General features: G+C 35.3%; 1 long non-coding RNA gene across 1 annotated transcript; it reads right to left on the bottom strand.

Annotated features, from left to right (window-relative positions):
• Window positions 1–13,204: 13,204 nt before the first annotated feature.
• Window positions 13,205–26,663, bottom strand: LOC127842938 (uncharacterized). Its single transcript, XR_008032003.1, has 3 exons — window positions 26,558–26,663; window positions 14,711–14,838; window positions 13,205–13,367 (listed from the first exon to the last, which is right to left on the bottom strand). It is a non-coding gene; the product is annotated as an uncharacterized LOC127842938 (long non-coding RNA).
• Between the last annotated feature and the right edge of the window lie 1,331 nt (window positions 26,664–27,994).

The following is a 27,994-nucleotide window of genomic DNA, read 5'->3' as shown; positions in this document are numbered from 1 at the left end:
TTACAGGGCACGTGAATCGAATTGTTAATACACGATTTCTCCCGTTCAAGCCCTCCTTTTGCCAAGTTTCTGCACCCCGCCAGAGGGCATTATAGATAGAGTTTATGCAATAATATAACATCTTGCATTTTTTCCTCTTGACATTTTTTTACTCTGGCATTTGACCGCACACCGAGAACTCGTATTCAAGTTTATTTCGTTCACTTTCGTAGCGAGAACACACTCTTTGCCACACTCATGATACGTATTGTATATTGAGCCTCGGTCTGGTAAAACCGGGCGTAATGCGTGTGCGTAAAGTGTCGTCGCAGCTTAGCTCGTGCAGTCCGCACAGGCCAATCAGGAACAACAATATCAGCCTTTATCGTATTTTCATGTAAAGGATGTCTCTTCTCAGCGGCAATCCAGTTCAGGCAAAAAGTGTTGTCCCTGATTAGACAGTGCGGACTGCCCAGGCTAATCTAGAACGTGACTTTACGTTAAGCATTTAGCTGCGTTTTACCAGAGCGAGAGAATACATTCTTAGTATTAGTTTGCGTGCCGATCTGTTAAGAGATATTTGTTATTTTCATTTCGTGGCAATTTTGAAAACAAACGCTAATACCCGAATGCATATCTTTCCGCAATGACACCCCGGGGTGGAGTTTAATCAAACCGCTGTAGGCGCTGAAGGCCTGGGGGCTAGATTTAGTGTTTTCTCCCTTGGTCCGAATATATGAGGATTGACCCTTGCGGTTGAGTGAAGAAGTTCAGAGACTGTATGAAAATACAATACTTGTGTATATTTAACATTGTACATAGACGGTGGAGGACGACACGATACTGGTGGTGGAAATAGAGGTTAGTCTACATAGGCGGTGAAGATACACAACAACAACAACAATAACATGGCCGCAAAAACCTGTTATTGTGGGCGTCAAATAAATCACGTTCAATAGCCTAAAAAAGCTTTCTATTGTATAAGGCCCAGTCTCACTATAATGCCGGGGCTCTACCGGGATGAACCGGGGCTCGAGCGGGATGAACCGGGGACGACCGGGGACAACCGGAGATCCACCGGGAAAGTATCAAAATGTTTAATACCTCCGGAATTAACCGGGAAACACCTGGAAGGACCGGCAACGACCGGCGCGGCACCGGCATCAACTGGGACGGCATCGGGAGCAACCGGAACGGCACCGTAGCTCCACCTGGGCCCATACAGACCCCGGCAGAGCTACGGCAACGCCCCGGTTGTCGCAAGTGTTGCCCCGGTGGAGCCCCGGTGAATGCCGTTAAACCGGCGCTCTGCCGGGACGCCACCGGCATTCAGCGAGGCTCCGCGTGGGTATTACCGGTGATAATCCGTGGTGTTGCCGTAGCTCTGCCGGGGTCTGATGCCGGTATTGCCCCGGTGAGTGCCTGTGGAGTTACGGTAAACCGGGTCTCTGCCGGGACTCTGCCAGCTTTCACCAGGGCTTCACCTTGGCATTACCGGCGACAACCGAAGCTCTGCCGGGGCTTCACCGCAATAAAGCGTAGCTAGTCCGGGGTTGACCGGGACTCTGCCTGGATGTTGACCGGCTTCAACCGGGGCGGCACCGGGAAATAGTGTGACCGCGTTAAAAAATGTCTACGAATCATCCCGGTTCTCGCCGGTCGACCAGCGTTAGCAAACCGGGATGGACCGAGGCTTTAACGGCAATAGTGAGACTTGGGCTTTAATTAACGGGAGGCGGAAAACTACAACGGGCGAGGCATGGTCAGGGGTGATAACCACAAATAAGGGTTAGGGTAAGGGTTAGGGTTAGGGGTCGGGTTAGGGTTAGGGTTGGGTTTAGGCTAACCCAAACCCTAACCCGACCCCTAACACTAACCCTTACCCTAACCCTAGCCCTCTAACCCCCCCTTGCACAATACCATACCATGCCTCGCCCGTTGAAGTTTTCCGCCACCCTTAATTAACAGATCAGGAAATCACTCATACTTCCTTTGTTATGTGTATACAAAAGAAAATCCACATACCCTGATAAAGAACGGTGTACAGATTGTGTACTTTGTCTCACACAGAAATTTTCGCGCTCGATTCTCGCACTCGATCTGCGAAGTGAAATACCATATCCGGTTACTTCGTCTATTTCCGAGAATGATCATGAATATTTTTTTTTTTTAAATGTCTTGTTACCCCAAAATAAAATGACGATATTTTAAAATATGTTTATAAATACCAAATATAATGTCTTCAAAAAATGTCTCAGAGAAAAATTATTCTTACTATCTCCATAAGCACTCGTATTTTTTCGGCCTAGACCGTCAAGCGAGGAACTTATTCTCGCATGAATATGTAAGCAATAAAAACTATGTCGTAGCCAATGCTTTAGAAATTTTGATTCAATGGTATTTTGTTACACTTTTTATGACACTGTCATGTTATATAGTGATAATCTGTATTTACAAGTCGGGTTATTGAGATCTGCGAAGAACTTCTTTTATTGCGTATGAAGTCGTAAATCGGACTTTTGGGAATTTGATTTTTGGCAGCCAGCCAATTCTGATAGGCTCAGAAATTGATATCATTAGACTTGGGGTTACGCCCCAGGGCAAGAACAATCATTCTAAAATGTTAAATGCACAGTCAGAAATTATTGTTATAATTAACAAAGCTTCATTTCCTACACACTGGTGTGTTTTGGGGTTTGTAAATAATGTAGCAACCGTGATACGTCGGCTATCTCCGGACTCCTCCGTAAGATTGATTTATGGAATAAATCGTCTGCTGATCCAGAGTGATAATGTAGTTGTATACACAGCGTATAAACTGAGACGTTCATATGCTGCTTTTTTATTTAAATTAAGATATTATGTACTATCTCAGTATCTGTTATATATGAAACACAATGCGTGCGTACAGTCCCTCTTCATATGTGTCTTTCCTCGCAACAATTGTAATCGAGGTTTCGTTTCTATATTTCGGTACTGCTTTGTTTATCACACCGTTGACTATTGGAAAGACAATCCACTTCGTGCTATAATGTGGCTTACAAACACCAGTTATAACAACCGAAGCAAAAATCTGCAATTTAAAATATATATAGAATCATTATGTTTTTATATAACACAATAGTGTTAGTTATACTCTTTGAATAAACAATGTATTGTATGATCGCAAACATCAAAATTCGTGTAACCAATTATTCTCCTTCAGTAAAAAATCCACTGATAAACTTTTGCAAATATTGTTATGTACATATATGACCACTGGAGAATATTGCCCCATATTACTGATTTGCTTTAACAATATTTAACAAATATAGTACGCATACGCTGTAAGGACAAGTATGATGAATGACGATGATAAACATAATGCATTTGATGATGAAAATGATGGTGTTGTTGCTGCGTCTGACGACGATGTACCTATATACGATTTTTGTTTTCTTAAAGACTGGAAACTAACGAATACACTTGTGTGATATAACTCTGTACAGATGAAGCACGATACTAAGCATTCGCGTTTGTCTTATATGATACATATAATATAGGTTTGGGGAAACAAGTTTAAACGTGATCATCAAAGAAAAGAACCAGAGCGACCACCTACCTCTTTATCTTTATCAGTGTATGCTGCAACAGGGGCACTCTGTTCACGATCAGAATGAAAGTATTTGGAGTCCTGCCAGCAATCATAAAACACGAACGCCTCCAGCGTTAACACTTGGCTGGACTATAATTATGTTCGAGCAATTCACGGTGATCGTCGTATTTCTTTTACCCAGAGCGAACTTGTGGGAGTACGAGATATGCTCATTCACAAGTACGTTTCCATTAACGTTTATTGTTTCAATGGAGTCTTGGTTAATTTGAAAAACGCATGTAAGATTGGCCAGGTTTGAAGATGTAGACGGGGTCAATGAAACATTGAGTTAAGACTTTTGGAAAATGGATGAAACGTGATGTTCGCACTGTTGTGGTCAAGAGTCAGGTTCCTCACAGGGTTCTCAACGATGATATATTGTATAAGAATCAGAGTAGTCAATGTCGTGCCGACTGTAGCCGGTAACTTATTTTCACACCTTACACTGACATAATGCCAACCAGCTATGATGTCGGTTTTTTGAAACAACACGTGACTTGTTGTCTATCGACAGGTTGTTCGAGTAAGGAGTAGAAAAAGTAAAACTGAAGGTCTGGTCTGTTTCCTAGGGGAGGCGGAAAACTACAACGGGCGAGGCATGGTCAGGGGTGATAACCCCCAAAAAGGGTTAGGGTAAGGGTTAGGATTAGGGGTCGGGTTAGGGTTAGGGTTGGGTTTAGGCTTACCCAAATCGTAACCCGACCCCTAACACTAACACAAACCCTAACCCTAACCCTCTAACCCCCCCCCCCCCTTGCGCAATACCATACCATGCCTCGCCCGTTGTAGTTTTCCGCCTCCCGTTTCCTAGAAACAAGATGTCACACTTCACCACACCCATGTAGGCACTGGACAAATTGTCAGCGATGTAAGTACTGAATGTCAAACAATGTCAAATTGTCATTCACGTTTAAGGAAAGATTATTTACGTTATGCAATGCTTCCATGTTGAACGTTTGATTTATTGTGGTCACATAGTTAGAAACGCGGATATAAAGTAATTGCGGACCATCATTGGGAAAAGAGATTTCGACTTTGTGTGACAAGTCTTTTTGATTTGTTGAACACTGTGCTTGTTATGACACAATCTGGAGCAACTATATTTGCTACAATTGAAACGTTTTGCCCAGTAGTAAATGGAATAATTAAATTAAACGGTTGATTCACCAATATGTAATTTTTCGAATTGACATAATAGCCTTCAAAGCTGATCGCTCCAATGGCAATCTCCTCCTGCAACGCAATCACGACTTGTTCATTAATCGAGATGTTAAACGGGTTTGAGACGGTGACATTCACTGGGTACAAAGCGTTGTTATTAAACCACTCATACGGCAAGGTAATAATGTGTGTGGTGTTGGTCATGTTCGTGAGAGATTGCGGGTTTCCTTGGAGGGTTTTACCTAGCACTTCCACTGTTATATTTACGTTTAAACCTGTAACAAACTCTATGTTTAACGTCACGTTCTCTAAGTTCCGAATCTTGGACGCTGGGACCGGAACAAATATGTTATCCGTGCCGGAACTGAGGTCTAGCTCGGTGATAGCAGTCCCGATGTAAGCGTTGTCCGACTTATTTAACGCCCGAGTTTCATTGAAGCATTCAATGCTGACGTTGTAATAGCCGAAGGTATCGTAGGTGAGATCAATGGTCCATACACTTTGACTACCGGGATTCTGTTGAGTGAAATGGACCGTATCTTCCCCTCGGTCTGTTACACATAGAACCTGACACTGATGTACACGGAGCATACGCCTTTCGCCAAGTAGACCTATTTTGAAATTACCTCGCGTTTTTGCTTTCTTTTGTACGAGAGACCATGCTCATATATAACGACTTAGGGTGACCTAGTTTTTGTTTTCACGAGTGTGCAGTTTGTTCGAAAAATCAGCTCAAACAATGTTAAATATTTTTTTATTTCATATTAATTACGGTTGACAAAGAAATTTTTTGATAGTTTTATGGATTATAGAAACTGCATAATTATTTAGGCAACACCGTAAAGTAATATCAAAAACATCACAGAATTAAAATGTGTGTATACCATTGCAAATTTGATTAAAATGGCATTGTATTTAAAGACAAATTAACCTAGACAAACCTCCTATATGTGTGTCAAATAATTATTGAAGTTTTTCTAACGTCATTCGCAATGTTTTGTGTGAACGTATTAGTTATACGGAGTCCGACTTCAATTCCCGTTGGCTCAATAATCGAGCTCAATTCCCAGCAATAAGAGCCTGGAATAACACACTCTTACTAGTTACCAAAATAGACAACATAATCAATGTCATTATCATCAGACGCAACACAAAAAATAACAACAACGATTACAAAAGCGATAGTGTGGAAAAAAATATATGAGAACATCATGTTCAAACAAAAATATTTATTGAATGATCACTCCATTTGAAATTGCACAAACAATATTGTTCAATTTTTTTTTACTCATACATGTATAATAATACAAGTCGGTTAAAATATGATGTTTGAAAAGCGCTGTTTATATTTTTCAGATAGTTTTTTTTATAAATATAAACTGTATAAAATTATGTAAACTCATCTTACCTATAAAGGCTGCCGTCAAAGCAAACACTACGTTACTTTTCGACACCATGCTCGCATCCCACTTGGTGTTTATTCAACGACAAACGCCAAACAGTTTAACAACGCAATTTATTATCTTAAAGGTTTGGCATAATACTGTCAAGGCTTGGATCAATTGTATTATACAGGTTCCCCCGAGAACGACAGGAAATTTATGTACGTAATGTCTATCTCCCTTGACAAGCGGGAATTGTGTTCGTGGAAACTATGCCTATACATCACTTCTATTCGTTATCCTAAAATGGTGTTTTCAAGGCCAGAGTAAAAACCAGAGATAAAACTTCACTGAAGGTAAAATAACTCTTGAAAACTGTACCCAAAAACAACCAATATTAACAAACGTTTACTTATCAAAGTCTAGCAAATTCTCTAACACTGGTACAGTCAATTACGCAGGGACCTGTCGTCGGGGGCCGAACTAAGTAGACCATTGGACAGACTGACGGTGTGCCGTACGCTGTTAAGTCCCAGCCATGACGATGTGGGTTTCTAATGGAGCTCGTTATTCTCGACAACACTGGAATATAACAAAAATCTGGCAAGCATCGTGTTACAATAACAAATTAAGTGGGAGGGTGGGTGGTAAATGTAAACTTGTAAACCATAGCGCGACCTACCCTGTGATGTGACAAGCTAGTAAAAGAGCGACAATTTGCACAGTCAGTGGTTTTATACTTAGTGGACGAGTCTATATGTTAGAGTAGACTGGGTAGGATGGGTTATAAAATTGGGGTTTAGGTTTCGGCGATCCCTTAGGAAAATAGCGTTTGCGTTGACTCAGAATAAGACAGTTTATTCTTGAGAGAATAAACATTATTATTCAACGACAAACGCCAAACAGTTTAACTACGCAATTTATTATCTTAAAGGTTTGGCATAATAATGTCAAGGCTGGGATCAATTGTATTATACAGGTTCCCCCGAGAACGGCGGGAAATTTAAGTGCATAATGTCCATCCCCCGTGACAAGCGGGAAGTGTGTTCGTGGAAACTATGCCAAAAAGGACCACGGCCGCAGGAAGTGGGCCTTCCTCCACACAGCGGCCACGAACACACGCCAACCTTGACAAGCAATAACGATGAATTAAAATCGGGTTTGGAAAAACAAAACCTTGCTCAAATAAAAGGCTAGATTGCTCCGGACAGTGTTCAACATGATAACGATCCTAACTAGAACTTGTGCGTGCCATCGGATTTGAAAAAGACAAGCGATTCAACAATGTAAGGGTATTTGATATAGCAACCTCCCGCATCTAGGAATAGTAACGCTATTCAGGAATTCTATATTTGTTTTCTTATTTATTATTGTATTTATGTTTACTATCAGTATAGCGCCAGTTTATTCGCGGAAAGATTAAGGAGTAAACTTGGATCGCGTCAGATAAAAGCTATTGTAGGTAGCCCACTATGTATCGATACTCACGGGAAATGTGTAACATTGATCGGAGTTCGATTTCGTTACCACCATAAGTGGTGGTCAAAAGTACAGCATGTTGATATGTTGATTAAAGGGCAATTGCGAATTATAGGATTATTCTTTGTGTTCCAGGCGCATTCCGTCTTTTAAAACCCCACGTGATGTTGATCCCTAAATATTGCAAGCCTAGATCAGAACCGCGTGCCACGTCTTCTTCCCTATGATAGGCATCCATATCATCGATCATCTTATTATTTATACGTTCCTTACGTGACATTTAAATACCCGATTAATATACAGGTTCAGACCACCAGGAACTCGGCCGTTGAGTTTCAAACCTTACAACAAAATGACACGTAATACAGTTTTTAAATGTTACAAGTAAATACCACGGCGAACTTAAGTTATGACATATAATAGAATAGTAGGTCATATATATGTTACGGTTGTTTGTACGTGTTTTTTAAAGTAATTTGTAAATGAATCGATAAAAACAAATATTTTAAGTCGGGCGTTCCAACGTAGACCACTTGGTTACTATACACCACTTTTATTTAATATGTGATAAACGAGTATATGCAAACAATACGGCACTGCTAGCCAACTATATAGCATTAAATAACGACCTTTATTCTTCCTGGAGCAAGTCCCAGCTCAGTAGAGATATATGAATAATCTATTGATTTGTTTAATACATTAAAATCATCACCAGACTTTACACCATAAGCCAAATGGCGATCGTTTTACCACAACTAGAAAACTGGACCTGCGTATCTACCAAGAACCGGATATTTATTTATTTACAGACAAAGATGATCAACGGGCATTTTACCATAAGCCAATTGGCAATCATGTATTCTCCGTAATTTCAGAAATATAGAAGCCCATTTATCGCTTCATTTAACAACCATGTACCATTATATATTACCACCACAAAATTCTTCCGGGATTAAGTCCCGGTTAAAGTGAAGACCCGGGAAACGACGTTATCTACCAAGAACTTCTTTATATCGATATTTTATTTAATATTTACTTATAGCCAAAAGTGATCACCGGACTTTTCACCATAAGCCAGTTTGGCGATCGTTTCAACTCCATAATTTTGAAAATGAATAAGCACATTTTGTGCACCATCAACCAACCATGTACCATTATATATAACCACCACAAAGTTCTTACGGGATTAAGTCCCGGTTCCGGTAGAGACCCGGGAACGGCGTTATCTACCAAGAACTTGATATTTAATATTTACTTATAGCCAAAAGTGATCACCGAGCTTTTCACCATAAGCCAATTTGGGCGATCGTTTCAACAACATAATTTTGAAAATACATAAGCACATTTTAGTGCACCACCAACCAACCATGTACCATTATATATAACCACCACAATGTTCTTCAGGGATTAAGTCCCAGTTCCAGTAGAGACCCAGGAACGGCGTTATCTACCAAGAACTTGATATTTATTTAATATTTACTTATAGCCAAAAGTGATCACCGAGCTTTTCACCATAAGCCAATTTGGGCGATCGTTTCAACACCATAAATTTGAAAATACATAAGCACATTTTAGTGCACCACCAACCAACCATATACCATTGTATATATAAACCACCTTGTTTTTCTTTTGGGATTAAGTCCCGGTTTCAGTAGAGGCACTGGAACTGCTTATTTACCAACAACCTGATATTTGTTTATTTATAGCCAACGTTGATCATCATAAGCCTATTGGCAATCGTTTAATCACAATAATTTTGAAAAGACAGCTTTTAGCGTACCATCAACCAAACATATACCGAACCTATTCCAATATAACCTGATTGTTTGATCTCACAGGACTAAGCCCAATTCTATTATTATGTTATTGATGTGTTATATTTTGTTATTATTATCATTATTACATGTATTTATTATTATTATTAATTTTGTTACATGCATTAAATTACAAGTGCTGCAAGATACGCAGCAACGCACACCAATTAATATAGTATGCAGATACAATTGGTTGCTGGGATTTTTTAATTAAGGCTGCGATTAAACTTGTTTTTATTGATTTAGTCGTTATTGCAATAGGGACCCGGGAATGCGTTTTTTCCAAGGTATAATTAGCAATTTTGCTTTACAAATCGTATTGAGTATATAAACTTTAATAAATCAGACTCCAAGTGTAATGCCGACATGCATTAATATGGCTAGAAATGAACCTATTTTTTATATATAAAAATATTGATATATATAAATACACCCATGGATCCATACTGAAGAAAATACGTAATGTTCCGTTCGTGTTTATTTTATTAACGTCACACTATCTAATGGTTTTGACGATTGAGAACGTAGCGAGAACAAAAATTAGCATCCACCGATTATTGGCGTATAATAATATCCTCTAACGAATGTACAACTTTCATGCGTCAGATTTCCACCCATACTTTGTTTGTGGGCCTAATCGACCAGACTAAAATAGCATTGTTACGACGAAGATCAGTTGGTCAAACTGAATGCAAACGAATAAACCATAACGGCAATGATCAGTTTTGACGCACTGATGCATACTAGTACGCAAGTATTTCCCATTATACTGAAACACGTAAAACAAAATATTAACCTTTAAACAAACAGAGAATAAATAAATACAATGATTTGAATTACGTCTACTCTCTACCCTACAAATCGGCGCACGTGGAAATTTTGATTTCCGCTCTATTGGACATGTATCACCTTACCGATAATAAATACATTTATATCTTTCGAGCAGCATTTAAACGGATTGAGATATGGGACACTTGAGAATTTCTTCTGACGTGACTACGTTTAAAACCATAATTGTACGCACTATGCATGTTCGCGTATAGCAATGGAAGTTGTTTATTTTGTGTTGCCCTACTGTTGGACAAGCGTATTGACGGATTATAAAAGCAATATATTCGGATATCTAATTGACTGATATTATTTAGTTAAATAATATATTCGGGAATAGTATTCGTGATTTGAAAGATCGCCTCAAACTTTTCTTATGCACGCTGATATGATTTATGCGCTCTTACAGCTAGTCCGTAATTAATTTATTACAGAATTAATGTGTTGACACTATTGTGGAATGGCGCTCGGCGCCCTTTGTGTATCCAAAGAAATATTATGGGCATTTTTCACTGTTGAATTGGGATTAAAAGAATTATCAGGTCAAAAGAGTAAGCTAAAATATGGTTACTGACCAATTATCTGCAACTCATCTTGCTTCCAGTTGTTTATAAAAATATATACATATTATATTCGATATTTTACATGACTGGTGAGTCCTGTAATCCGAAATGATCCGTATAACAAAATAGTGTCTTTGTGTCGTATGAACGAATCTGCACTAAAAACAAATTTAGATTCACATAGTAAATCGAATTATTGCTGTCGCCAGTTGTCAAAACTAATGTAAGGTTGATGTTCAAATGCATTATTTTTCTCTTTCCGGGATATTGTTTTGATATGTTGATGCTGCATTAACAAATATAAGTGTATATGAAGTGAAAACACAAAAAATAAACAACGGTTGCGATATACACCTATCAACTGATAGATGTCCATAATATCACATTAAACTAAAGATCTCAACGTTCTCTGCACCTCGGAGTTTTTATACAGCAATCAAGTATTAAAACCCACGCTTTGCACGAGAATGACGCGACCTTGTCAGCCGATTCGATTGTAAACAGGTTATTATATTTACCAACTATTTGTGATTTTAGCATTACACAATTTTCATTCTTCGTGATGCAGTTAGGAATTGCGCATATAGAAAGGGTAATTCGAACTTTGTTTTAAATGATTATCTTTCACCAAAACAAACCAACGTCTAATTCCGTTGATCTTTTTGAAGATATTCCTTGTAATTTCTTAGCGTGACTGCCCATAAACAAAATAAAGATAAAATTATTGTTTCTACTTCCATAAGTTGAACGTTGTATCGCCATATAAATCATTGACACGTTAAACCAAACGTCTACACGTTCAACGTTTTAAATGACGCCGGAAGCGCACCAAATAATTTCTCTACTGCAGACTATTTGCTGCGTTATTTCTAGGCATATTTGTTAAAGAGACACCTAGGAAACAAATTATCCGTTTGAAATGTTTGTCTCGTCTGTAATGATAAATAAAACAACATGTTTAAGGTTCATGGGGGGGGGGGGGGGGATAAAATTCATGAACACTTTGATTTGGTTTTTCTTCATTCAATGTGGTACAATATGGTAAAACTATATATCATTTTAAAGGTAAAGATAGATAGAATAACATAAACACATTTTTGACATTCAATATTGTTTGCTTTATTCATATATTTGTTTAAAACCAATACATTTTTACACTTATTTAAAAAATCTCAATCTAAAGGTAGGAAGGATATGCACTACCGTAAGTTGAATAAATACAAAGCTATATGCATATACAAGGTCAAGTTAGCAACATTTCACAGAAAATTATTGTCATAAAACAACAAATGAGTTTTTATTAAACTGCATTTTTTGGATAAATTTCCTAAACAAAGTTCTAAAAATAACTAAACGGAAATACTTTTTAAAAATCCAGGTATGGTGGATAATAAGAGTCACCATTCACAAATTTGACAAAATTTATAACATTTTAGAATCACCTGTGTTTAGAATTGGTGTTTCATCATTATTTTACCTATAACACGTTGTGATAAATGGAGTAATTTGTCTTTCATTAAAAGGTTTAAAAGGTTTTTTTTGCTGCAATACAAAAAATGTGTATGAAGGGACCAAAGCATTAAAAAAATTCAATTTAATCTGACTAAATATACATTATTCAAGGATTTGCCACATGAGGTAATTTTAGACAATTTTTTAAATAGGAAGCATTAGCAAACAATTATTGTTCATAAAACGCAAATGATAATTTCAACATCAACATGGCTATAAAAAATTGTGGTAAAGGATAAATAGTTGTTTAACAATTTCTCTTTTGGTGAAAATGTATTCATAAGTACAGTTTATGCTACATATATGTTTAAATTTTTAACATGATGTATAAAAATATGTTTCAGCAACTGTTCTTCTTTCATATTTATATTGTTTGCTGCAGATATTTAAACCACATTTTGTACCGTTAGTTGTTTTATGTATTTCTTTTGAGACATTGTAGCATGTTTGGAGTAATACCGTGACAACATTAAGCATACCCAAATTCCATGGATCCCATCAAGTACTACCATCTTATAACCGGAGTCTTCCATCAAAGTGTAATGCTATCTAAATATCAAAACTATTCCTTCGTTGCTTAAGGGTCTTACGTATGAACCGGTCGAAATGAAACCTGAGACCACCCATTCCAGAGGGGGGCGCTACACCATTAAGACATGTGGAAGTTCTGTTTAAGTACAATGCAGAATAAACCAAATAGGTAAAACACCTACTTAGGACATCGGCAATAATGAATATGTTATCCTATACATTTGTCCTTATAATGATAAAACATTCCAAATTCAAACATTTAAACACATCAATAATACCTTAAACATCGACAAATTTCATTTCTTTGTTGTTAAAGTCTTCTATAAGGTGGTTAATTATTGTTAATTCATCTGAATTTACATAAAGAATTTCATAAACAGCATCTATACCATCACTGCCATGTAAAATGTTTATTACTGTTCCATGATTCCATTTGTGTTTTATTGTTCGTCCAAGAAATTTCACAGATGTTTTACGACGAACTCTGCAAGATAAAATATTAATACACGTTTGGTGAATGTTTGCATTTTGCAGCAAACAATTGAAAACATCATTACAAAAGTGTGATTTCTTAATCAGCAACTTCTCCTCTTAACACAATGTTTCCAAAACTTATCAAGTAAAAAACAGCGAATAGACATTGCTATCTGAAATTTATGTCAATTTCAAAGATTGTCTAATAAGCTGAACCAGTACTTAAATGCCTATGATTCTATTTAACCAATTTTAAATTTAAATATATAAGTAAATGGCTGATTTAGTTCATAATGTCAAAATATACTATGTTTAACATGTAAAAAAGGCTTGAAGATCTTTAATAACAAGAGAAGTAACTTATTACAACGAATTTCATAATGCTTTTGACCTGCTTTAAGTCACAAAATTTGAATTTGATATAATATGTATATTGCCTAACTTTTTATAATGTTATAAGTTCAATCAGAAAAAATCACTCAAAACATATAAATTTAAACCATATTTAAATAAAAATGCCTGTTGTCTTAATACCTTATAACATGTAGCATCTGACAACCAATATATAATAAATAATTATTGAATTATTGAGAAACTCATGTAAGTGTGTGGGTGGAGAGGAGAGAGAGTTAGAGAGGCGGAAAGAGAGAGAGATAGAGAGAGAGAGACAGAGAGAGCTAGAGAGAGCTATAGAGGGAGATAGATAGATAGATAGATAGATAGATAGATAGATAGATAGATAGATAGATAGATAGATAGATAGATAGATAGATCGATAGATAGATAGATAGATAGATAGATAGATTAGATAGATAGATAGATAGATAGATAGATAGATAGATAGATAGATAGATAGATAGATAGATAGATAGATAGATAGATAGATAGATAGATAGATAGATAGATAGATAGATAGATAGATAGATAGATAGATAGATAGATAGATAGATAGATAGATAGATAGATAGATAGATAGATAGATAGATAGATAGCTAGATAGATAGATAGATAGATAGATAGAGAGGGAGGTAGAGAGAGAGAGAGAGAGCTAGAGAGAGAGAGAGCTAAAGAGAGAAAGAGAGAGAGAGAGAGAGAGAGAGAGAGAGAGAGAGAGAGAGAGAGAGAGAAAGAGTGAGCTAGAGAAAGAGCTAGAGCTAGAGAGAGAGCTAGAGAGAGAGATAGAGAGATAAAAAGAGAGAAAGATAGACAAAGAGTGAGCTAGAGAGAGAGAGAGAGAGAGCTTATAGAGCTAGAGAGAGCTAGAGAGAGAGAGAGAGCTAGAGAGAAATAGTGAGATAGAGAAAAAAAGATAGAAAGAGAGAGCTAGAGAGAGCGAGAGATGCATAAACATACCTTAATGCACTCAGTTCTGAATTGACAGGATTGTGTTGTGTGGTTGGCCTACATTGGCTAGTTGTTGGATGACATTCTACTGACTGTTTAGGCATGCTAGGCTCTTTCACCTTTATTTTCTTGTCAAACTGTAAGGATAGTATATCAAGAATAGTGAAAAGAAAAACAACAGCACCGCTTTGCGGGTGCAGACCGCTCATCTATTTTCTTTTTAAAGGTGAAGGGACTCTCAATTTCAATCACAAAGGAGGGAGGGGTGGAGTGAAGAGGGGTGTATAGTGTGGGGGTGTGGACATTTATTACATTATTTTCCAAAAATGCGAAAAAAAATCGGGGGGGGGGACGGTATTCTTGGGTGCGATGGTTGGCGGGTATTTCAAAAATAAACTAATAAAAATAACCGTTTCAAAAAAAATAAATTTGGGTGGGTTGGGGGGGGTATAGTGTGAGGGTGTGGTGGTCATTTGTGAGATGATCTTTAAAAAATAGGGGGGGGGGAGGGCACGGGGGATGGTTTTGGTGGAGAGCCTGCACAATCCCCTTATGATAGTTTAAACGTGTTGCAAGTATGAAAGCAATAGCTTTGATACTGTAGGAATAAAGTGAACCTAAACACAAAACTAAACCCAATTGTCAATTTTCTAAGTATAAAAAGGGCACATAATTCTGTCAAAATGCCAGTCAGAGTTACATACTTTGCCTGCACAGTCCCCTTATGATAGTTAGTAAGTGTTGCAAGTATGAAAGCAATAGCTTTGATACTTAAGGAATAAAGTGAACCTAAACACAAAACTAAACCCAATTTTCAATTTTCTTAGTATAAAAAGGGCACATAATTCTGTCAAAATGCCAGTTACATAACTTTGCCTGCACAGTCCCCTTATGATAGTTAGTTAGTGTTGCAAGTATGAAAGCAATAGCTTTGATACTTAAGGAATAAAATGGACCTAAACGCAAAACTTAACCAAAATTGTCAATTTTCTAAATATAAAAAGGGCACATAAATTTTTCAAAATGCATGCCAGAGTTATCTAACTTTGCCTGCCCAGTCCCCTCATGATAGTTAGTAAGCGTACCAAGTTTGAATGCAATAGCATTTATACTCTCTGAGAAAGTGGACCTAAACGCAAAACTTAACCGGACGCCGACGCCAACACCAACGCCGACGCCAAGGTAATGACAATAGCTCTTTTTTTTTCAAAAAATAGATGAGCTAAAAATTGTATATATGTTTATCCTGGACATAAACGCCTTTTGATGACTTTTTATAGGACAACATTTGAAAATCTCGATACAAAAAACAGGCATATAATTGTTGTATCAAGGTTTTCTACCAAAACTTGAACATTAAGTTTGGCCTATATGATCTTTTTTGCATCCATTGCATACTAATACATAAATCACATTGATATCACGCCATCTCCATGACATTTTGCCGTTGTAATACATTGTATTATTCCCCGATGAGCTGTGCGAAACGCGATGGCTATATCAATATATATTTTAAATCCCAGACATGTGTTTTTACTTTTATTTTATATCATTCACAATCTGGATGATTACATTTTACTTATATAACTATATAACTATAAATAATATATATATATATATATATATATATATATATATATATATATATATATATATATATATATATATATATATATATTATGTGTGTCTTTTCTTTAAAGTGTCACAAAAGCTTTAATTATCTGTTGGAATATTGAAAAAAAATGTATCTTTTACTTACACTGATTGAAAAAGTCATTAGAAGCTGATGAAAAATACATGGATTGTTTGGTAAAGGGTTAAACAAGAAGCATTTCAAAATACCCATAATCCTGGTTCTCTTATTCATGGACATTGTCCATTCCTTGGAACTGCAAGCTCAGGGAGAAGGACTTTAAAGTAGAATGCACTCAACTTAGGAACCATGTCATCCCATAACTTTTTATCACAAGTAATTCTCTGTATAAATATGTCATAGGGGTTCTCAGTTCTAACAACAAAATCAAGCCAACCACATCCAGTAACATTAAGAGCACCTTGACATTGAAAATAATAGTTGTGTTGTCTTTTAAGGGATACATTTCCGTCAATATATTCTAAACAAAAATTTGGTACACCTTTGGAAATTGCTGCCTCCTTCAAATTAATTGGCTTATTATATAAAACATTTTTTATTTCAATAAGTCCAACATCTCCATTGTGGCATATTACTTTCCCATCAGGACTTGCAGCAAGATATTTGTGTTCCTTTGAAACAACAAGACTAACATCATCAATTCTTTCAACAGTATCTTTCCTTTATTCCAAGTATTCTAACTTTGTTATATGTTCCTTATTGAGGCCAATATGCGTAGAACAATTTCCTCCAAACTTGCTATACAACATATAAATTAATAAGGGTTTTATCTTCAATGTAGGATTTCTTTTGAAAATTAGTCCAAAATTGGAGGAGGTGACTCTTTTTTTCCTTTCTTCTTTCCATTGTACACAGTTTGATTGCTGTCTTGTTGACTTCTCTATTTTTGCAATTTCATCACATGAAACATTCACTTCACTTTCAAAATAATTTTTCTTCATGACTCCAAAGTTATAGAAGGTACATCATCAGTCACATCGATAGCCTGTGGGCCATATTCCTGCCTTGCTTTCTTAGAATTACTTACTTTATTTAAATGTAATTTACGACACCACCTTCTTTTCTTCGAATCTGATGTGGACTTAATCCTGTTGTTATCAACTGTCTTTCCTTGCGCTCATAATGTTGCAAGCAAATGGTTCCTGGCTTTGAGTTAGTGCATGTTTCCCAGACAATTGGCACCCATTTTGGCCCAAGATTACTGCGCAGTCCACCAGCATAATATCTGGTGTTCCAGGAGAACCTGTTGCAATGGTTGACCACTTTTCCTCCATCAAATTTGGTACGTATGTGCATCCAAGATTCACAGAGGTTGGAAGTGACGTTTCCAATCAACCTGTTACTCTTGTCTGCAACTCTGTTTAGCAAAGGAATCACTTTTTTTAATGATCTTTGAAATTGTCCCTGACTTAGAGTAGAAACTCCTCTCCCTTGCATCCTCTTGTTCATTCATTGACATGCCTTCACTCCAGTACTTGGACTGTTGTGAGATAAAGTAATCACATCCTGAGTTATGATTTTCTATATTTAATTGTTGGTCCTCTGAATTTTTTCTTCAATTAAACAATGTTTTGCTTTGCCAAAATCTAAACTGCAATTGTCATGCTCCCCAAATATGTGGTAAATGCTATTCTTTATATCACAAGAAAGCTGTTTTGCCTCCCCTTGCTTATCAGCCATCTCTGACCGCATACGAATTGCACACCTTACAGCGCTAACAATTCGAATGCGGACAGCTTGAGTTAAATTGCCTTTTCCTTTCAGAGAGGGAAATTCTTGTACTAATTTTTCAAGATTGCCTCTCAAACACTTGCAAACATGGTTTTTGAGATAAATCTCCCCCATATTGGAACTCCTTCCCGAATTTGTGTATAAACTGGAGAATTCCCATCACCAATCACTGTTGTGTAACGTACACCAAACAAGTCTGCCCTTTTAAACCCCTCAACTATAATTTCTGCTTCCATAGCTTGACTTGACTCTGTCCAGTTTTTGAAACACTTATGGTCTTTTGCAACACACCCAATAGACTCTGCTCTACTACAGATGTAACAGTATTTGTTTCTGACCCCAACATGCAATAGTTTTTTTTTTTTTTTTGCCCAATAATAATGGCAACGCCGCCTAAAGCATTGTATGGGTGTTTATGAGAGCTCTTGCTCCAACCCCCATCACAGATAACACTGATAGCCGGAACACCTGAAAAGGAAAAAATAGTGTTATATAAAATAAACCTTTTTATAAGAGCTTAAGATAAAAAAAAATTCCCAGCGCTTATTTCTGTAATTTTTATCAAAACCCTATGTTGTTGATACTCATTTGTTTTGTCTCCATGAAATGATTTTAATGATTAATACCAAAAATGTGGGATTTAATGAAAAAATATTTTAATCTACCCTAATCTACAGACCTGTTTTTATGCTTTAAACCATCATTCCAACCAGCATTATTATATATGAACAACCTGTGCATGATGCTGCTCAATCACTTGATTTATTTAAGCATAACAAAGGAAAAGAAAATAACTGCTGACGTATGTAAAAGAGATTTATCGTTCTTAAATACAATTATCATCTATTTTTTGCTACCAATGCATTGGTGTTGAAACCTCTTTATAGTGTTTTTGTTATATTTGGTAATAAGCGCACTGTGAAGCGGGTGCCAACGCTCTGCCGTGGGTGCAGGTCAAAATGACCTTGACATTTGACATAGTAACAAACAAGATGTGTTTGTGAAACACTATGTCCCCGTATATGACGTTTGACCTTGAAGGATGACCTTGACCTTGACCCTTCACCACTCAAAATGTGCAGCTCCATGAGATACACATGCATGTCAAATATAAAATTGCTAGCTTCAATATTGCAGAAGTGACATTACATGAGCAATTTTGACCCATATAGTTGACCTTGTAGGATGACCTTGTCCTTTCACCACTCAAAATGTGCAGCTCCATGAGATACACATGCATGCCAAATATCAAGTTGCTATCTTCAATATTGCACAAGTACTCATAAAATGAGCGATTTCGGCCACATATATTTGACCTCTGACCTTGAAGGATGACCTTGACCTTTCACCACTAAAAATGTGCAGCTCATTAGATACACATGCATGTCAAATATCAAGTTGCTTTCTTGAATATTGAAATATTGCAAAAGTGTACATTAAATGAGCGATTTTGACCCATATATTTGACCTTTGACCTTGAAGGATGACCTTGACCTTTCACCACTTAAAATGTGCAGCTCCATGAGATGCATATGCATGCCAAATATCAAGTTGCTATCTTCAATATTGCAAAAGTTATTGAAAATGTTAAAGTGGGCGCAAACCAAAAGACCAACCAACTAACAGACAGGGCAAAAACAATATGTCCCCCCTACTATAGTTGGAGACATAAAAATGGGTGTGGCAGCTAGTAAATTTGGTATTATATATTTTTAAATGTACCATTGACCTAGTGTGACCCAAAAATGGGTGTGAAATGTAGAATTTATCACAGTGCAGCTAAATATGAAGTTTCAATGTTGTAGGTTGAATCACTTTTATTTTACAGTCAATGTTCAAAACCTTTAAAAATTATTATGGTTTTAGCATGCGGACGACAACGCAAAATTTTATGTTTGACCTTCACATTTCACCAAACCAAATGTGCAGCTCCATGATATACACATGCATGCCAAATATAAAGTTGCTATTTTCAATATTGCACAATTTATGGCCAATTTTAAGGTAGCATGACGCCTTATTTTCCAGCCCCACTAGGACCTCCTCCTCACGGAGCACTTGCATTTTTTTTTATTTTTTTTTGTAATAATTAAATGTCTGTTGCACAATTATTTAAGCATGATCAGAACTTTATAAAATGCTTGTTACAAATTTTCCCATTGTTACTAGAATTTCTTCCCAAAATTCTGATGAGATTGTCCTTGTCCTTAATGTACAATTGTTGTTTGCTGATGCTTTCAATATGAGTAAGTGTAATACCTTCATGGAGTAAAGGTTAACTTTCAGTCCCTGCAGATGCATTGTTTTATCTTGCAGCAGATGACATTTGAAAACCTAATGACAAAAGCAGAAATTGCTGACGATGAGCAATTTCTCAATTTGTCACACGATTTTCAAGGGCTGATGACTTAAAAACATCATGCTTAAATTGGTATCTGCCATTTATTTTAATGAATTTAAGTTGTTTGCTGAAAACTGTAAGAGGGACAAATGGGTTAATGCATAAATTTACAAACCTTGATAAAAACTCCCATTTTTTACAGCTATCTCTTTCTCCTCCTCTATTGCCCTATCCAAATCAGCCTGTAGGTATTCATTCCACCAATTGTTTATCTTCATTTCTATATCTAAGAAGGACTTCCGAGATAATCCTGGTGAATCTAGGACAGCAAGTAGTTCGTTTAAATGCGATAGTCCATTTCCTGTAACCAGTGTTCCCCACACAGCTCGAACATTCACATCAAAATTACCACTTTCAAGTCTTGGACTGGTATCACATTTGAAGGCTTGGTTACATCCAAGACACTTTGCTAATAATATTGATGCCAAACCATAGGAGTTTACATCAGATACAAGATCAATTGGGGCAATTCATCCACTAACTAATCCTTTGGCCTTTTCACATGTTGCAGCATGCATGCATGTTTCTTTCAAGATCATCTGCACTGCATGTAGTTGAATAAACCTATAGCCACTGTTGGGAGTGATGCGACTTTTTATTTTTCTTTTGTAGAGTTTCCCGCCATTCCTGTAACATTTTGTACAGACTATTTAATACCAAGTCCAATATGGTAAACAATTTTACCAAATTATGTTACATTGATTTTGAAATATTGGGTTTACATTGTATAAGAACCGTTAAAATAATTAAAAAAATATGAAGTATTCCCCCTTTTCACTAAATTCTAAACTTTTTATTGAACAATTTCTATGAAATAGTTCCAATTCATAAATTTTGTCTCAATATAAGAATTTATTTATCGTGAGTATTTTTTTAGTTTGACTTAGTGCTTTAAAACATTATAGGGTGAAATAGCTCATCAGATGACATCAGAAGGTGTTTGTAATGTGAATATTGCCTCATCTAATCAGAAAAATAAATGAATGTTGAAATAATATAAATGTTTAAAACTAAAAATTGTTAATAAAGTCACAGAACAAAGCCTCATTCACAACCCTTAACAAAATGCTCAATATATATTTGTTACTTTATCAGAAAATATACTTAAAACATTTGGATAAATGATGAAATTTGCCTTCACACGCAATGAATAATTTTCTTACATTAAACTTTACATAAAAATGAAATTGCATGTTGTAGTATTTACACTGTAATCATTCTTAAAATCCATATACGTAATGTAGACCTGTGAGAAAAACATGCAGCCATACTGGGACCTGAACCCGGGACACCCGTATACCGTGCCAACTCTCTAACAACTGAGCTATCCAGCCTACTTACACACTGATTTAGGTTGGGGTCATGTTGTAAATAAGTATGCAAAATATGAAAGCAATAGGTCAATGGACATTTAAAATTTTATGGGTGGTATATACAAATTAACGTACATGTATAAATATATTGCATATTATAAAGGCAAAAATGGCCATAATTATTAAAATATGCTTGATGGAGTTGTCTGCTCTCCTTTATAGGTTGGGGTCATGTTGATAAAGTAGTATGCAAAATATGAAAGCAATATGTCAATGGACATTTAAAATATTTGGGGTGGTATGCAAAAATTTATATAGATTTATCAATAACGGTAATATGCATATTCTAAGTGGAAAAAGGGCAATTATTATTACAAAATGCTCGATAGAGTTGTATGCTCTTGTTTATAGGTTGGTGCCATGTTGGTAAAGAAGTATGCAAAATCTGAAAGCAATATGTCAAGGGATGTTGAAAATATTTGAGATGGTACTGAAAATTTAACATAGAATTATCAATAATATGCATATTATAATTGGAACAAGGGTCATAATTATTACAATATGCTTGATAGAGTTGTTTGCTCTTGTTTATAGGTTGGGGTAATGTTGGTAAAGAAGTATGCACGATATGAAATAAATATGTCAAAGGACATAGAAGATATTTGGTTTAGTAAGCAAACTATAACATTTGCACGCTAACGGGAACGCTAACGCCGGGGTGAGTAGGATAGCTCCACTATATATATTTATTATACAATTGTCGAGATAGAAATAATGAAGCCTAAAACAATATTTTTCTAACATTTAAGATGTTAAGTTATGGCAACAGTTTAGTTTAAAGGTACGTTTCATAACTAAAGGTTGATTTATAAACATTTATGGTTATTTGTACTTGAGAACTTTAGTTGTCATTCATTATAAGAAATAACCAGTCAGTAAAATATAATACAAATTAACTTGGGATAAAAAAATTATATAACTAAATTTTATATATTAAACATTATATATATGGGCCGTGTCGCGGCAAAACCTGTATTCGTGACATCAGTTATGACGTTGGTAAATTCTCTGTAAAGTGACGTCAACATTTTATTTAATTTGCGCGATTTCGTCATCACTGCAACATGTGGATCTGTGTAGCTGTTTTGGACAGTTTTATATTTGTGTTAAATATGAAATGGTGTGATATGGATAATGAAATAGAAGTAAGTAGTATATTTTATTATAATTGGCTATTTTGCAAAATTGGTTTGATCTAAATATTTAATAGAATATAGCGAACTAGACGTGTTTACAAATTAACCACCAGTTTAAACGTTGTTAAGATATTCAGTGAACGAAAATTTATTTACGGTATAACTTATGAGACTAAAAGTTTGTTATTTTTATTTGTACATGAATTGTTGTAAGAGTTTATCCCAACCTTTTATTGGAACCATGGGGTTACTACAACAATTTTTTTTTCCAATATTGAACCCGATCGATTCTAATTTGTTGTGCTGATCCTGAAGGCTAAACAGTTTTTATAATTCAAAGCAAAATAGTATTTGATATTTGTTAGTTTTTGTTTTCGATTTTTATTATAAACTCGACCATAGTCTCTAAATTATTATTTATCCAACTTCTTAATAGATTTAAATTGATTAATATGCAGGAAAGAATATTGCATAGAAGTTTGGAAGATTTTTGTCACTTATTATCCTTGTTTCGGTATATATATATATTGGACCTTGTTCTTTATAAATTAGACCTTGTTATTTGTATACTTTATACATAACACAATGTCCTCTTACATGACCTTTCTATGTTAAACAATATATCCTCTATATATTTTGGTAAGGTTTCATTACAATAATGAAATAATAATAAGTGCTATAGCGTTGTTTATGGTAGTTTTTAACATGGTTTTGAGTGTAGATGCGTAGGAATTGTACCGCGAGGGGGACAGCCTGCGTGGATTAATTATAAGTGTATGAAAGACTTTTTCATCCATCATATTTGACCATGTTCAACTTTTATTTTGGCTTTTTTCTTCAGTTTTGATTTTGAATACTTTCTTGAATAGAAATTTAATAATTAATAATGCTCTTATGTATGTTTGTTTTCACTTTATTGATGTTTATAAGAAAAACATTCATTTTGTGTCCCAACTGTACATGTTCAACATTTAAAAACCAACTTCCGGGTAATATTAAAGATTTTTTTTATTTTTTATTTATTTACATTGATTTGACAAGAGGAAATGTATTTTTTTAATAATTTTATGTTAAAGTAAATATACTTCCTACACATAATCGTTTATATGATTATATTTTTGTTATGAACACAAAATATGGAGAAATAACCATATATTAAGAGTATTTCACCGACATAGTGAAGAAAACACATTTTACTTTTGGAGATTACAGCCCTCTTTGTACTTATTTTAATAAAATTAGTGCCTTTGTGTATTTTTTAAAATAAATCACATGTCCATCAAACATGATAATTTTTTTTTATAATTGGGACAAAACTATATTTGTATTGCAAAAAAAATTCACAGCGTTTTGGCATCAGATTTTCAGTTCATGTTGTGTAAGTATTAATGGTTTGAAGAATATGATGTAAATTGTTTGAAATTCTATATTATGATAAATTTAAAATAATTTTCTTTAAAAATGTACACTTGGGACAAATTCTTACCACATTTAGTATTCAGCTGTTCAAAATTTACATGACCAAATAATTGTATAAATACATGTACACATGTGTAGAATAAGCATGTGACATGTTTAAAGGACACTATTTGCCTATAAATGTTGAAGTACTTTATGATGCCACCTCTTAATATGTGAAGAGAGGTGATAAGTGTGACAAAAATTGCCAAATTGCTTTGAATATTTGTTATAAGAGATATCAACCTAAGTAAGAAGCATATTTTTTAAAGTATATGCATTTTTATATTCATTAAATGAAGGCAATACCTAATATTTGTGTAATTTTTATTTAAGTATAGAATTGATAATTGCGTTTTACATAAAATGTCACGCAAAACCAGTACGTTTGGGAAATTTTAATGATATTTTTAAAGATATTTTGTTCATGAAGCAAGTTATTGAGAAGAATTTTAAAATTTATGTTAATTACATGGAAATTTTTCTGTAAGATAGAAAATTAACTCAAAATGCTTTATGGTAAGAAAATAAATGCATATTTAATTTAGGCTTCATTATTTTATAAATCACTTTTGGTTACATTGGCGCCTAATGTAAATAAACCACGATAACTGCTTTGATTACACATTCTCATGAATTATTGCAAAAAGGATTTGTGTACCTGAGAAATTTTTGATGAATTTCATTGCTGTTGTTGAGTTTGTAGTAGTACTGAATATTATCAAGATACATATCTGTAAGTTGGTGGTGTTGCTCAGTTGACAAGCGTTGTTATGGCATGTGGTTGTACCGGGTTATTGCAGCATAATTTTCTCACATTTGTTACATATACAAGCATCATGAGACCTCATATAACAACCATTTAACAAACTTTAAATGTAATGATCAGATTTTGTTGCATTTTTAATTTTATTTCCACTTATCCGGTACTTTATACTTTGAAATGATTGACAAACAAACGCCACCTGGACAATCATTAATTACATTTAGCCAGGACAATATTTCAGATACGTTAAATTGACAGTTTACTGATGCTCGATTGGTCATTGTCGGCTCGGGTACTACTTACATGTACCCCGGGTACTCTTATGTGTACTTACATGTACCCCGGGTACGGTAAATATACTTAATCGTACCCGGTCGAAATTAGACTGTACCTGAGTTGTAATCCCGCCCCAAATCCGCTGTCGTAAATTGCGCTCCCGATTACATTAAACAAACTTCTAATAAAAAAATGCATCAACATGCTTTTTGAGTATGAGTTTCGATAATATAGAGGCCATTTAACAGAAAATTGATATAAACGTTAATACAATTTATTTAAAAAAAAACCGATAAAGACCGATTTAGTGTTAAATGTCCCGGGTACGTTTTAGTATATTTACCGTACCCCGGGTACATGTAAGTATACTTAAGAGTACCCGGGGTACATGTAAGTAGTACCCGAGCCGACAATGAATAATCGAGCTTTACTGATCCATGCTCCATGATTTACAAACCAACAATTATCATAGGGAAAAGTGTTTACCACAATGCAACTTTGAAGTATACAGCACAAAGGCCAGTGATCTGACTTGAGGTGTCGTGGTTGGTGTCACTAGACTACGTACAGACCCCTAATGGCCTTATTATAAAATTTCCAAAGAAATACTGTATAGTCAAATGCCAATTAAGCTTTTTAAACAATTATAAATTCAAATCACGAAACACTTACCTGTAAAGCTCATAAAGTTGTTTTGTTTGCTGGTGTTTCATCCTGACTATTTTCAGTTTAAAAGGCTTTTCTTTCATTGATACAGCTAGGTATGATGGTTTTTTTCTTTCTTCTTGAACAACTACTGTTCTTGTACCGTTTGGAAGAGTGTCTTCCTTTCGGCAATCTTTTTATATGTTTTCGATTACTTCTACCCATTTTAAAGCGTATCACTCGCGGTGCTCCGTAGAAAAACGTGCATTACAAATCGGTCGAAATCACGTGAAGTGTTAAGAAAACACAAAATTATTTGACAGTTTGACCGCAACTAGTAAAACAACTGTTATCATTAATCAGGAAGAGATAGCTCTTATTAACAGAAATGACCACACAGACATACAATCACTCACCCCATTGCAAATCTTGTTGAGCTGAAAATTGTCTCCCACACGTCTTTTGTGGTGTATTTGTATTGTTTATATGGAGCCGAAGTGCATCTCACAGAATATCCATGCGACTTCCGTTGTTGTCACCTTCGTTATGAAAAATTCCGTATAAAATAAATATTTGTACTTTTAGGTTGTTGAACCGATGTCTTATTCTATATAATCAATAAAATAGTATACAGTGATGAATTGAACGGAGTTTCGTTTCAATCTTTCTGTCACTCTGTAAGCGTACTATTTTGTGCGCAATAATACAAGCACATGTGATACGACAACAATTGAAAACATTGGTGATTTTCATCGTACAAAATTCATATTTTTGAGTGTTTATGAGGTCTGATCATGCAGTTTGCACACATCAACGGAAAGATTACAATCCAATGATTTTGTCATCGTCAACCATTTGGAATGTCAATTAGGCGATGAGTGAGTTTTTAGCATGTTTCTTGCAATTTTATTAATTTAATAATGGCTGCCCCCATGGTCATGAAATGACATGTGTTCCAGTTTTGATATTTCTAGATTTGTAAACTTTTTTTTCACTATTTAAGCGTAACTTGCCCTCGTCAATGTCGATATTATTCACTAGTGCTATACTTTTCCACCGAACTACGTTGAATTATCATGATTCAGATATTTTGAAAGTTATGTCTATTTTTGTGTTAAAATCGCTTTTTATTTTGATTGATTTTGTCCATGGTATGAGACGTTGCTGTAAAAAATTGGTAGCAGTTTGAAGGAAAACCATCATTGTAAGCATATATGTATAAATTTTCAATGTGGCACTCTTCGTTTAGTCAAATTTGAGTTCAATGCTGGGGGATCCCACATTTTTCAAACTGAAGCCTCTACATGAACCTTAACCGACCTTAAAATCCGCTCAGACGAGTCCACGTTTCGTTTTATATAACCGACGCCGTTACCTCCGGTTCGGTTTTAAGTCTATTCTCCGTGCCCATGGCTTGAGACGACAACGCTTCCTTCAAAAGACATCTTTCGACCCGTGGTGGCAACAATAAAACAATACAAATAGTTGTGTTAATACAATCGGATAGAGAACAATGATTAGACCATAACTTCAAATTAATGCATACTCAAAATATCTAAAAATAAGGCTTTGTCTAATAATTCACGATAACTTAATATTAAAATTTACAAAACACAATTTTGAGAAGTATACCATCACGTGGTCGGTCTTTCTTAATTATAAAAAAAATACAACACAAAAACACTTATGCAATATCTTTTTCCAGAATTTATAATGATTTTTATGTTATACATATACATTTCACTAAATTACAAAAGTGATACAACTTCTCATAATTATACAAGTTCTCCATTTAAATTTATGGAACCACGTCGTCGGTGTAACCGAATTCTAAAAATGCAAAATATGTAATA

This window comes from Dreissena polymorpha, chromosome 8 (genome assembly GCF_020536995.1).
Source record: "Dreissena polymorpha isolate Duluth1 chromosome 8, UMN_Dpol_1.0, whole genome shotgun sequence".
Lineage (NCBI taxonomy): Eukaryota > Metazoa > Mollusca > Bivalvia > Myida > Dreissenidae > Dreissena > Dreissena polymorpha.
The sequence above is the reverse complement of the archived record's forward strand: the minus strand, read 5'-3'. Positions and strand labels throughout refer to the sequence as shown.